Source organism: Carcharodon carcharias, chromosome 33 (genome assembly GCF_017639515.1).
Source record: "Carcharodon carcharias isolate sCarCar2 chromosome 33, sCarCar2.pri, whole genome shotgun sequence".
Lineage (NCBI taxonomy): Eukaryota > Metazoa > Chordata > Chondrichthyes > Lamniformes > Lamnidae > Carcharodon > Carcharodon carcharias.
In genome coordinates, this window is record NC_054499.1 from 17,470,938 (window position 1) to 17,486,966 (window position 16,029).

Here is a 16,029-nt window from a genome sequence, read left to right on the forward strand (position 1 = left end):
CCACTACCTTACACATGCAACCTGTGCAATACACACTGACCTTATACCTGCAGTCTCTGTGATGCACATTGAACTTACACCCACAGATTGTGCTATACACACTGAATTTACCAAAGCAACCTTTTGGATACACACTGACCTTACACCTGCAGCCTGTGGGATACAAACTGAACTTACATCTGCGGCCTTTGGGCACACATTGACCTTGGACCTGTGGCCTGTGCGATATACACTGACCTTACATCTGCAGACTTTGGAATACAATCTGACCTTACACCTGCAGCCTGTGGGATACACACCGAACTTACACCTGCAGCCTGTGGGATACTAACTGACCTTCCACCTGCACACTGTGGAATACACACTGACCTTACACCTGCAGCCTCTGTGATACACACTGAACTTAGAGCCACAGATTGTGCTATACACACTGAACTTACCACTGCAGCCTTTTGAATACACACTGACCTTACACCCGCACCCTGTGGGATACACACTAACTTTACACCTGCAGGCTATTGGATACACACTGACCATACACCTGCAGCCCGTGGGATACACACTTACTTTACACCTGCAGCCTGTGGGATACACACTGACCTTACAGCTGCAGCCTGTGGGATACACACTGACCTTACTCCTGCAGCCTGTGGGATACACACTGACCTTACACCTGCAGCCTGTGGGATACACACTGACCTTACACCTGCAGCCTGTGGGATACACAATGACTTTACAACTGCAAGCTGTGGGATTCCTACTACCTTACACCTGCAACTTGTGCGATACACACTGACCTTACACCTGCAAGCTGTATGATACACAATGACCTTCCACCTGTAGCCTGTGCGATACACACTGACATTAGACCTGCAGCCTGTTGGGATACAAACAGAATGTACACCTGCAGCCTATGCGATACTCACTGAGCTTACACCTGCAAACTGTTGGATACAAAATAATCTTACATCTGCAGCCTGTGGGATACACACTGAGCTTATACCTGCATTCTGTGAAATACACACTGAACTTACACCTGCAGCCTGTGGGATACTCACTGAGCTTACACCTGCAAACTGTTGGATACACAATAATCTTACATCTGCAGCCTGTGGGATACACACTGAGCATATACCTGCATTCTGTGAAATACGCACTGAACTTACACCTGCAGCCTGTGGGATACACACTGACCTTACACCTGCAGCCTGTGGGATACACACTGACCTTACACCTGCAGCCTGTGCAATACACAGTGACCTTACAGCTGCAGCCTGTGCAATATAAACTGACCTTACACCTGCGGCCTTTGGGCACACCTTGACCATGGAATGCGTCCTGTGGGATACACACTGACCTTACACCTGCCACCTGTGTGATACACAAAGAGCTTACACCTGCAGCCTGTGGGATACACACTGACCTTACACCTGCAGCCGGTGGGATACACACTGATCTTACACCTGCAGCCTGTGGGCTACACACTGACCTTACACCTGCAAACTGTGGGATGCACAATAACCTTACACCTGCCCCCTGTGGGATACACAATGACTTTACAACTGCAAGCTGTGGGATTCCCACTACCTTACACCTGCAACTTGTGCGATACACACTGACCTTACAGCTGCAGCCTGTGGGTTAAAAAATAAGCTTACACCTGCAGCTTGTGGGATACACACTGACCTTACACGTGCACCCTGTTCTATACACTCTGACCTTACAAAGGCATCCTGTGTGATACACACTGACATTAGACCTGCAGCCTGTTGGGATACAAAGAGAAGGTACACCTGCAGCCTGGGCGTTACACACTGACCTTACATCTGCAGACTTTGGAATACAAACTGACCTTACACCTGCAGCCTGTGGGATACACACTGACCTTACACCTGCAGCCTGTGGGATACACACTGACATTACAACTGCAGCCTGTGGGATACACACTGACCTTACACCCGCACCCTGTGGGATACACACTGAATTTAAACCTGCAGGCTATTGGATACACACTGAACTTACACATGCAGCCTGTGGGATACACATTGACATTAGACCTGCAGCCTGTGCGATACACACTGACCTAACATTTGCAGCCTGTGCGATGCACACTGACCTTACACCCACAGATTGTGCTATACACACTGACCTTACACCTGCAGCCTGTGGGATACACACTGACCTTAAACCTGCGGCCTGTGAGATACACACTGACCTTACACCTGCAATCTGTGGGATACACACTCACCGAACACCTGCAGCCTGTTGGGATACAAACAGAAGGTACACCTGCAGCCTCCGCGATACACACTGACGTTTCAGCTGCAGCCTTTGGACTACACACTGAACTTATACATGCAGCCAATTGGATTCACACTGACCTTACACCAGCAGGCTATGGGATACACACTGAATATACACCTGCAGCTTGTGGGATACAAACTGACCTTAAACCTGCAGCCTGTGGGATACACACTGTCCTTACACCTGCAGCCTGTGGGATACACATTGAACTTACACCTGCAACCTGTGCGATACAAATTGACCTTACACCTGCAGCCTCTGAGATACACACTGAAATTACACCTGCAGCCAGTGTGATACACACTGACCTTACACCTGCAGCCTGTGGGATACACACTGACCTTACACCTGCAGCCTGTGGGATACACACTGACCTTACACCTGCAGCCTGTGCGATACACACTGACCTTACACCTGCAGCCTGTGGGATACACACTGACCTTAAACCTGCAGCCTGTGGGATACACACTGACCTTACACCTGCAGCCTGTGGGATACACACTGACATAACAGCTGCAGCCTGTGGGATACACACTGACCTTACACCTGCAGCCTGTGCGATACACATTGACCTTACACCTGCAGCCTTTGTGATACACACTGACCTTACACCTGCAGCCAGTGGGATACAGAGTGACCTTACACCTGCAGCCTTTGGGATACACACTGATCTTACACCTGCAGCCTCAGGGATACACACTGACCTTACACCTGCAGCCTCAGGGATACACACTGACCTTACACCTGCAGCCTGTTGGATACACACTGACCTTACACCTGCAGCCTGAGGGATACATAATGACTTTACACCTGCAAGCTGTGGGATTCCCACTACCTTACACCTGCAACCTGTGCAATACACACTGACCTTATACCTGCAGTCTCTGTGATGCACATTGAATTTGCACCCACAGATTCTGCTATACACACTGAATTTACCAATGCAAACTTTTGGATACACTTGACCTTACACCTGCAGCCTGTGGGATACACACTGAACTTAGACCTGCGGCCTTTGGGCACACATTGACCTTGGACCTGTGGCCTGTGCGATATACACTGACCTTACATCTGCAGACTTTGGAATACAAACTGACCTTACACCTGCAGCCTGTGGGATACACACCGAACTTACACCAGCAACCTCTGGGATACTAACTGACCTTCCACCTGCACACTGTGGAATACACAATGAACTTATACCTGCAGCCTCTGTGATACACACTGAACTTACAGCCAAAGATTGTGCTATACAACCTGAACTTACCACTGCAGCCTTTTGAATACAAACTGACCTTACACCTGCAGCCCATGGGATACACACTGATCTTACCCCTGCAGCCTGTGGGATACACACTGACCTTACACCTGCAGCCTGTGGGATACACACTGACATTACAGCAGCAGCCTGTGGGATACACACTGACCTTACACCTGCAGCCTGTGGGATACACACTGACATTACAGCTGCAGCCTGTGGGATACACACTGACCTTACACCCGCACCCTGTGGGATACACTCTGACTTTAAACCTGCAGGCTATTGGATACACACTGAACTTACACATGCAGCCTGTGGGATACACATTGACATTAGACCTGCAGCCTGTGCGATACACAATGACCTAACATTTGCAGCCTGTGTGATGCACACTGAACTTACACCCACAGATTGTGCTATACACACTGACCTTACACCTGCAGACTGTGGGATACACACTGACCATAAACCTGTGAACTGTGCGATACACACTGACCTTACACCTGCAATCTGTGGGATACACACTGACCTTACACCTGCAGCCTGTTGGGATACAAACAGAAGGTAAACCTGCAGCCAGCGCGATACACACTGACATTTCAGCTGCAGCCTTTGGACTACACTCTGAACTTATACATGCAGCCTATTGGATTCACACTGACCTTACACCAGCAGGCTATGGGATACACACTGAATATACACCTGCAGCTTGTGGGATACAAACTGACCTTACACCTGCAGCCTGTGGGATACACACTGTCCTTACACCTGCAACCTGTGCGATACAAACTGCCCTTACACCTGCAGCCTGTGAGATACACACTGACCTTACAACTGCAGCCTGTGTGATACACACTGACCTTACACCTGCAGCCTTTGGGATACACACTGACCTTAAACCTGCGGCCTGTGCAATACACACTGACCTTACAAATGAGAACTTTGGGCACACGTTGACCTTGGGCCTGCGGCCTGTGCGATACACACTGACTTTACACCTGGAATCTGTGGGATTCACACTGACCTTACACCTGCAGCCTGTTGGGATACAAACAGAAGGTACACCTGCAGCCTTCGTGATACACACTGACATTTCAGCTGCAGCCTTTGGACTACACACTGAACTTATACATGCAGCCTATTGGATTCACACTGACCTTACACCAGCAGGCTATGGGATACACACTGAATATACACCTGCAGCTTGAGGGATACAAACTGACCTTACACCTGCAGCCTGTGGGATACACACTGTCCTTACACCTGCAGCCTGTGGGATACACATTGACCTTACACCTGCAACCTGTGCGATACAAAAGGACCTTACACCTGCAGCCTGTGAGATACAAACTGACCTTACACCTGCAGCCTGTGTGATACACATTGACCTTACACCTGCATCCTGTGGGATACAAACTGATCTTACACCTGCAGCCTGTTGGATAAACACTGACCTTACACCTGCAGCCTGTGGGATACACACTGACCATACACCTGCAGCCTGTGCGATACACACTGACCTTACACCTGCAGCCTGTGGGATACACACAAACCTTACACCTGCAGCCTTCGTGATACACACTGAAGTTTCAGCTGCAGCCTTTGGACTACACACTGAACTTATCCATGCAGCCTATTGGATACACACTGACCTTACACCAGCAGGCTATGGGATACACACTGAATATACACCCGCAGCTTGTGGGATACAAACTGACCTTACACCTGCAGCCTGTGTGTTACACACTGACATTACACCTGCAGCCTGTGGGATACACACTGACCTTACACCTGCAGCCTGTGGGATACACACTGACCTTACACCTGCAGCGTGTGCGATACACACTGACCTTATACCTGCAGCCTGTGGGATACACACTAACCTTACACCTGCAGCCTATGGGATACTCACTGACCTTACACCTGCAGCCTGTGGGATACACACTGACCTTACACCTGCAGCCTGTGTGATACACACTGACCTTACACCTGCAGCCTTTGTGATACACACTGACATTACACCTGCAGCCTGTGTGATACACACTGACCTTACACCTGCAGCCTGTGGGATACACACTGACCTTACACCTGCAGCCTGTGTGATACACACTGACCTTACACCTGCAGCCTGTGGGATACACACTGACCTTACACCTGCAGCCAGTGGGATACACAGTGAACTTACACCTGCAGCCTTTGGGATACACATTGATCTTACACCTGCAGCCTGTGGGATACACACTGAACTTACACCTGCAGCCTCAGGGATACACACTGACCTTACACCTGCAGCCTGTTGGATACACACTGACCTTACACCTGCAGCCTGTGGGATACATAATGACTTTACACCTGCAAGCTGTGGGATTCCCACTACCTTACACCTGCAACCTTTGCAATACACACTGACCTTATACCTGCAGTCTCTGTGATGCACATTGAATTTGCACCCACAGATTGTGCTATACACACTGAATTTACCAATGCAACATTTTGGATACACTTGACCTTACACCTGCAGCCCATGGGATACATACTGACCTTACCCCTGCAGCCTGTGGGATACAAACTGACCTTACACCTGCAGCCTGTGGGATACACACTGACATTACAGCTGCAGCCTGTGGGATACACACTGACCTTACACCTGCAGCCTGTGGGATACACACTGACCTTACAGCTGCAGCCTTTGGGATACACACTGACCTTACACCCGCAACCTGTGGGATACACACTGACTTTAAACCTGCAGGCTATTGGATACACACTGAACTTACACATGCAGCCTGTGGGATACACATTGACATTAGACCTGCAGCCTGTGCGATACACACTGACCTAACATTTGCAGCCTGTGTGATGCACACTGACCTTACACCCACAGATTCTGCTATACACACTGAACTTACACCTGCAGCCTGTGGGATACACACTGACCATAAACCTGCGAACTGTGCGATACACACTGACCTTACACCTGCAATCTGTGGGATACACACTGACCTTACACCTGCAGCCTGTTGGGATACAAACAGAAGGTACACCTGCAGCCTGCGCGATACACACTGACATTTCAGCTGCAGCCTTTGGACTACACACTGAACTTATACATGCAGCCTATTGGATTCACACTGACCTTACACCAGCAGGCTATGGGATACACACTGAATATACACCTGCAGCTTGTGGGATACAAACTGACCTTACACCTGCAGCCTGTGGGATACACACTGTCCTTACACCTGCAACCTGTGCGATACAAAATGACCTTACACCTGCAGCCTGTGAGATACACACTGACCTTACACCTGCAGCCTGTGTGATACACACTGACCTTACACCTGCAGCCTTTGGGATACACACTGACCTTAAACCTGCAGCCTGTGGGATACACACTGAAAATACACCTGCAGCCTGTGCGATACACACTGACCTTACACCTGCAGCTTGTGGGATACACATTGACCTTACACCTGCAGCCTGTTGGATACACACTGACATTACACCTGCAGCCTGTGGGATACATAATGACTTTACACCTGCAAGCTGTGGGATTCCCACTACCTTACACCTGCAACCTGTGCAATACACACTGACCTTATAACTGCAGTCTCTGTGATGCACATTGAATTTGCACCCAAAGATTGTGCTATACACACTGAATTAACCAATGCAACCTTTTGGATACACTTGACCTTACACCTGCAGCCTGTGGGATGCACTCTGAACTTACACCTGCGGCCTTTGGGCACACATTGACCTTGGACCTCTGGCCTGTGCGATATACACTGACCTTACATCTGCAGACTTTGGAATACAAACTGACCTTACACCTGCAGCCTGTGGGATACACACCGAACTTACACCAGCAACCTCTGGGATACTAACTGACCTTCCACCTGCACTTTGGAATACACACTGAACTTACACCTGCAGCCTCTGTGATACACACTGAACTTACAGCCATAGATTGTGCTATACAACCTGAACTTACCACTGCAGACTTTTGAAAACACACTGACCTTACACCCGCACCCTGTGGGATACACACTTACTTTACACCTGCAGGCTATTGGATACACACTGACCTTACACCTGCAGCCCGTGGGATACACACTGACCTTACCCCTGCAGCCTGTGGGATACACACTGACCTTCCACCTGCAGCCTGTGGGATACACAGTGACCTTACACCTGCAGCCTGTGGGATACACACTGACATTACACCTGCAGCCTTTGGGACACACACTGACCTTAAACCTGCAGCCTGTGGGATACACATTGACCTTACACCTGCAGCCTGTGGGATACACACTGACATAAAAGCTGCAGCCTGTGGGATACACACTGACCTTACACCTGCAGCCTGTGCGATACACATTGACCTTACACCTGCAGCCTTTGTGATACACACTGACCTTACACCTGCAGCCAGTGGGATACACAGTGACCTTACACCTGCAGCCTTTGGGATACACACTGATCTTACACCTGCAGCCTCAGGGATACACACTGACCTTGCACCTGCAGCCTGTTGGATACACACTGACCTTACACCTGCAGCCTGTGGGATACATAATGACTTTACACCTGCAAGCTGTGGGATTCCCACTACCTTACACCTGCAACCTGTGCAATACACACTGACCTTATACCTGCAGTCTCTGTGATGCACATTGAATTTGCACCCACAGATTGTGCTATACACACTGAATTTACCAATGCAACATTTTGGATACACTTGACCTTACACCTGCAGCCTGTGGGATACACACTGAACTTACACCTGCGGCCTTTGGGCACACATTGACCTTGGACCTGTGGCCTGTGCGATATACATTGACCTTACATCTGCAGACTTTGGAATACAAACTGACCTTACACCTGCAGCCTGTGGGATACACACCGAACTTACACCAGCAACCTCTGGGATACACACTGACCTTCCACCTGCACACTGTGGAATACACACTGAACTTACAGCCACAGTTTGTGCTATACAACCTGAAATAACCACTGCAGCCTTTTGAATACACAATTGAACTTACACCCGCACCCTGTGGGATACACACTTACTTTACACCTGCAGCCTGTGGGATACACACTGACCTTACACCTGCAGCCTGTGGGATACACACTGAAATACACCTGCAGCCTGTGGGATACACACTGTCATTACAGCTGCAGCCTGTGGGATACACACTGACCTTACACCTGCAGCCTGTGGGATGCACACTGACCTTGCACCGGCACCCTGTGGGATACACACTGACTTTAAACCTGCAGGCTATGGGATACACACTGAACTTACACATGCAGCCTGTGGGATACACATTGACATTAGACCTGCAGCCTGTGCGATACACACTGACCTAACATTTGCAGCCTGTGCGATGCACACTGACCTTACACCCACAGATTGTGCTATACACACTGACCTTACACCTGCAGCCTGTGGGATACACACTGACATTACAGCTGCAGCCTGTGCGATACACACTGACCTTACACCCGCACCCTGTGGGATACACAATGACTTTTAACGTGCAGGCTATTGGATACACACTGAACTTACACATGCAGCCTGTGGGATACACATTGACATTAGACCTGCAGCCTGTGCGATACACACTGACCTAACATTTGCAGCCTGTGCGATGCACACTGACCTTACACCCACAGATTGTGCTATACACACTGACCATACACCTGCAGCCTGTGGGATACACACTGACCTTAAACCTGCGGCCTGTGCAATACACACTGACCTTACAAATGAGACCTTTGGGCACACGTTGACCTTGGGCCTGCGGCCTGTGCGATACACATTGACTTTACACCTGCAATCTGTGGGATTCACACTGACCTTACACCTGCAGCCTGCGGGATACACACAAAACTTACACCTGCAGCCTTCGTGATACACACTGACGTTTCAGCTGCAGCCTTTGGACTACACACTGAACTTATCCATGCAGCCTATTGGATTCACACTGACCTTACACCAGCAGGCTATGGGATACACACTGAATATACACCTGCAGCTTGTGGGATACAAACTGACCTTACACCTGCAGCCTGTGTGATACACACTGACCTTACACCTGCAGCCTGTGGGATACACACTGACCTTACACCTGCAGCCTGTGGGATACACACTGACCTTACACCTGCAGCGTGTGCGATACACACTGACCTTACACCTGCAGCCTGTGGGATACACACTAACCTTACACCTGCAGCCTGTGGGATACTCACTGACCTTACACCTGCAGCCTGTGGGATACACACTGACCTTACACCTGCAGCCTGTGGGATACACACTGACCTTACACCTGCAGCCTCTGTGATACACACTGACCTTACACCTGCAGCCTTTGTGATACACACTGACCTTACACCTGCAGCCTGTGGGATACACAGTGAACTTACACCTGCAGCCTTTGGGATACACACTGATCTTACACCTGCAGCCTGTGGGATACACACTGACCTTACACCTGCAGCCTCAGGGATACACACTGACCTTACACCTGCAGCCTGTGCGATACACACTGACCTTACACCTGCAGCCTGTGGGATACACACTGACCTTACACCTGCAGCCTATGAGATACACACTGACCTTACACCAGCAGCCTTTGTGATACACACTGACCTTACACCTGCAGCCTGTGGGAAACACACTGACCTTACACCTGCAGCCTTTGGGATACACACTGATCTTACACCTGCAGCCTGTGGGATACACACTGAACTTACACCTGCAGCCTCAGGGATACACACTGACCTTACACCTGCAGCCTGTTGGATACACACTGACCTTACACCTGCAGCCTGTGGGATACATAATGACTTTACAACTGCAAGCTGTGGGATTCCCACTACCTTACACCTGCAACCTTTGCAATACACACTGACCTTATACCTGCAGTCTCTGTGATGCACATTGAATTTGCACCCACTGATTGTGCTATACACACTGAATTTACCAATGCAACCTTTTGGATACACTTGACCTTACACCTGCAGCCCAAGGGATACACACTGACCTTACCCCTGCAGCCTGAGGGATACACACTGAACTTACACCTGCAGCCTGTGGGATACACACTGACTTTAAACCTGCAGGCTATTGGATAACACTGAACTTAGACATGCAGCCTGTGGGATACACATTGACAATAGACCTGCAGCCAGAGCGATACACACTGACCTAACATTTGCAGCCTGTGTGATGCACACTGACCTTACACCCACAGATTGTGCTATAGACACTGACCTTACACCTGCAGCCTGTGGGATACACACTGACCTTAAACCTGCGGCCTGTGCGATACACACTGACCTTAAACCTGCAATCTGTGGGATACACACTGACCTTACACCTGCATCCTGTGGGATACACACTGACATTACAGCTGCAGCCTGTAGGATACACACTGACCTTACACCTGCAGCCTGTGGGATACACACTGACCTTACAGGTGCAGCCTGTGGGATACACACTGACCTTACACCCGCACCCTGTGGGATACACACTGACTTTAAACCTGCAGGCTATTGGATACACACTGAACTTACACATGCAGCCTGTGGGATACACATTGACATTAGACCTGCAGCCTGTGCTATACACACTGACCTTACACCTGCAGCCTGTGGGATACACACTGACCATAAACCTGCGAACTGTGCGATACACACTGACCTTACACCTGCAATCTGTGGGATACACACTGACCTTACACCTGCAGCCTGTTGGGATACAAACAGAAGGTACACCTGCAGCCTGCGCGATACACACTGACATTTCAGCTGCAGCCTTTGGACTACACACTGAACTTATACATGCAGCCTATTGGATTCACACTGACCTTACACCAGCAGGCTATGGGATACACACTGAATATACACCTGCAGCTTGTGGGATTCAAACTGACCTTACACCTGCAGCCTGTGTGATACACACTGACCTTACACCTGCAGCCTGTGGGATACACACTGACCTTACACCTGCAGCCTGTGGGTACACACTGACCTTACACCTGCAGCGTGTGCGATACACACTGACCTTACACCAGCAGCCTGTGGGATACACACTGACCTTACACCTGCAGCCTGTGGGATACACATTGACCTTACACCTGCAGCCTGTGGGATACACACTGACCTTACACCTGCAGCGTGTGCGATACACACTGACCTTACACCAGCAGCCTGTGGGATACACACTAACCTTACACCTGCAGCCTGTGGGATACGCACTGACCTTACACCTGCAGCCTGTGGGATACACACTGACCTTACACCTGCAGCCTGTGGGATACACACTGACCGTACACCTGCAGCCTGTGTGATACACACTGACCTTACACCTGCAGCCTTTGTGATACACACTGACCTAACACCTGCAGCCAGTGGGATACACAGTGAACTTACACCTGCAGCCTTTGGGATACACACTGATCTTACACCTGCAGCCTGTGGGATACACACTGAACTTACACCTGCAGCCTCAGGGATACACACTGACCTTACACCTGCAGCCTGTTGGATACACACTGACCTTACACCTGCAGCCTGTGGGATACATAATGACTTTACACCTGCAAGCTGTGGGATTCCCACTACCTTACACCTGCAACCTTTGCAATACACACTGACCTTATACCTGCAGTGTCTGTGATGCACATTGAATTTGCATCCACAGATTGTGCTATACACACTGAATTTAACAATGCAACCTTTTGGATACACTTGACCTTACACCTGCAGCCCATGGGATACACACTGACCTTACCCCTGCAGCCTGTGGGATACACACTGACCTTACACCTGCAGCGTGTGCGATACACACTGACCTTACACCTGCAGCCTGTGGGATACACACTAACCTTACACCTGCAGCTTGTGGGATACTCACTGACCTTACACCTGCAGCCTGTGGGATACACACTGACCTTACACCTGCAGCCTGTGGGATACACACTGACCTTACACCTGCAGCCTGTGTGATACACACTGACCTTACACCTGCAGCCTTTGTGATACACACTGACCTTACACCTGCAGCCAGTGGGATACACAGTGAACTTACACCTGCAGCCTTTGGGATACACACTGATCTTACACCTGCAGCCTGTGGGATACACACTGAACTTACACCTGCAGCCTCAGGGATACACACTGACCTTACACCTGCAGTCTGTTGGATACACACTGACCTTACACCTGCAGCCTGTGGGATACATAATGACTTTACACCTGCAAGCTGTGGGATTCCCACTACCTTACACCTGCAACCTTTGCAATACATACTGACCTTATACCTGAAGTCTCTGTGATGCACATTGAATTTGCACCCACAGATTGTGCTATGCACACTGAATTTACCAATGCAACCTTTTGGATACACTTGACCTTACACCTGCAGCCCATGGGATACACAATGACCTTACCCCTGCAGCCTGTGGGATACACACTGACCTTACACCTGCAGCCTGTGGGATACACACTGACATTACAGCTGCAGCCTGTGTGATACAAACTGACCTTACACCTGCAGCCTGTGGGATACACACTGACCTTACAGCTGCAGCCTGTGGGATACACACTGACATTACACCCGCAACCTGTGGGATACACACTGACTTTAAACCTGCAGGCTATTGGATACACACTGAACTTACACATGCAGCCTGTGGGATACACATTGACATGAGACCTGCCGCCTGTGCGATACACACTGACCTAACATTTGCAGCCTGTGCTATACACACTGACCTTACACCTACAGCCTGTGGGATACACACTGACCATAAACCTGCGAACTGTGCGATACACACTGACCTTACACCTGCAATCTGTGGGATACACACTGACCTTACACCTGCAGCCTGTTGGGATACAAACAGAAGGTACACCTGCAGCCTGCGCGATACACACTGACATTTCAGCTGCAGCCTTTGGACTACACACTGAACTTATACATACAGCCTATTGGATTCACACTGACCTTACACCAGCAGGCTATTGGATACACACTGAATATACACCTGCAGCTTGTGGGATACAAACTGACCTTACACCTGCTGCCTGTGGGATACACACTGTCCTTACACCTGCAACCTGTGCGATACAAACTGACCTTACAACTGCAGCCTGTGAGATACACACTGACCTTACACCTGCAGCCTCTGTGATACACACTGACCTTACACCTGCAGCCTTTGGGATACACACTGACCTTACCCCTGCAGCCTGTGGGATACACACTGACCATACACCTGCAGCCTGTGCGATACACACTGACCTTACACCTGAAGCCTGTGGGATACACGTTGACCTTACACCTGCAGCCTGTGGGATACACACTGACCTTACACCTGCAGCCTGTGGGATACTCACTGACCTTACACCTGCAGCCTGTGGGATACACACTGACCTTACAGCAGCAGCCTGTGGGATACACACTGACCTTACACCTGCAGCCTGTGCGATACAGACTGACCTTACACCTGCAGCCTGTGTGATACACACTGACCTTACACCTGCAGCCTGTGGGATACACAGTGACCTTACACCTGCAGCCTTTGGGATACACACTGATCTTACACCTGCAGCCTGTGGGATACACACTGAACTTACACCTGCAGCCTCAGGGATACACACTGACCTTACACCTGCAGCCTGTTGGATACACACTGACCTTACACCTGCAGCCTGTGGGATACATAATGACTTTACACCTGCAAGCTGTGGGATTCCCACTACCTTACACCTGCAACCTGTGCAATACACACTGAACTTATGTCTGCAGTCTCTGTGATGCACATTGAATTTGCACCAAATGATTGTGCTATACACACTGAATTTACCAATGCAACCTTTTGGATACACTTGACCTTACACCTGCAGCCTGTGGGATACACAATGAACTTACACCTGCGGCCTTTGGGCACACATTGACCTTGGACCTCTGGCCTGTGCGATATACACTGACCTTACACCTGCAGACTTTGGAATACAAACTGACCTTACACCTGCAGCCTGTGGGATACACACCGAACTTACACCTGCAACCTGTGGGATACTAACTGACCTTCCACCTGCACACTGTGGAATACACACTGACCTTACACCTGCAGCCTCTGTGATACACACTGAACTTACAGCCACAGATTGTGCTATACAAACTGACCTTTCACCTGCAGCCTTTGCGATACACACTGACCTTACACCTGCAGCCTGTGAGATACACACTGACCTTACACCTGCAGCCTGTGTGATACACACTGACCTTACACCTGCAGCCTGTGGGATACACACTGACCTTACACCTGCAGCCTGTGGGATACACACTGACCTTACACCTGCAGCCTGTGGGATACACACTGACCTTACACCTGCAGCCTGTGCGATACACACTGAACTTACACCTGCAACCTGTGGGATACACACTAACCTTACACCTGCAGCCTTCGTGATACACACTGACGTTTCAGCTGCAGCCTTTGGACTACACACTGAACTTATCCATGCAGCCTATTGGATTCACACTGACCTTACACCAGCAGGCTATGGGAAACACACTGAATATACACCTGCAGCTTGTGGGATACAAACTGACCTTACACCTGCAGCCTGTGTGATACACACTGACCTTACACCTGCAGCCTGTGGGATACACACTGACCTTACAGCTGCAGCCTGTGGGATACACACTGACCTTACACCTGCAGTCTGTGCGATACACACTGACCATACATCTGCAGCCTGTGGGATACACACTAACCTTACACCTGCAGCCTGTGGGATACACACTGACCTTACACCTGCAGCCTGTGGGATACACACTGACCTTACACCTGCAGCCTGAAGGATACACACTGACCTTACACCTGTAGCCTGAGTGATACACACTGACCTTACACCTGCAGCCTTTGTGATACACACTGACCTTACACCTGCAGCCAGTGGGATACACAGTGAACTTACACCTGCAGCCTTTGGGATACACACTGATCTTACACCTGCAGCCTGTGGGATACACACTGAACTTACACCTGCAGCCTCAGGGATACACACTGAACTTACACCTGCAGCCTGTTGGATACACACTGACTTTAAACATGCAGGCTATTGGATACACACTGAACTTACACATGCAGCCTGTGGGATACACATTGACATTAGACCTGCGGCCTGTTCGATACACACTGACCTAACATTTGCAGCCTGTGTGATGCACACTGACCTTACACCCACGGATTGTGCTATACACACTGACCTTACACCTGCAGCCTGTGGGATACACACTGACCTTAAACCTGCGGCCTGTGGGATACACACTGACCTTACACCTGCAATCTGTGGGATACACACTGACCTTACACCTGCAGCCTGTGGGATACACACTGACATTACAGCTGCAGCCTGTGGGATACACACTGACCTTACAC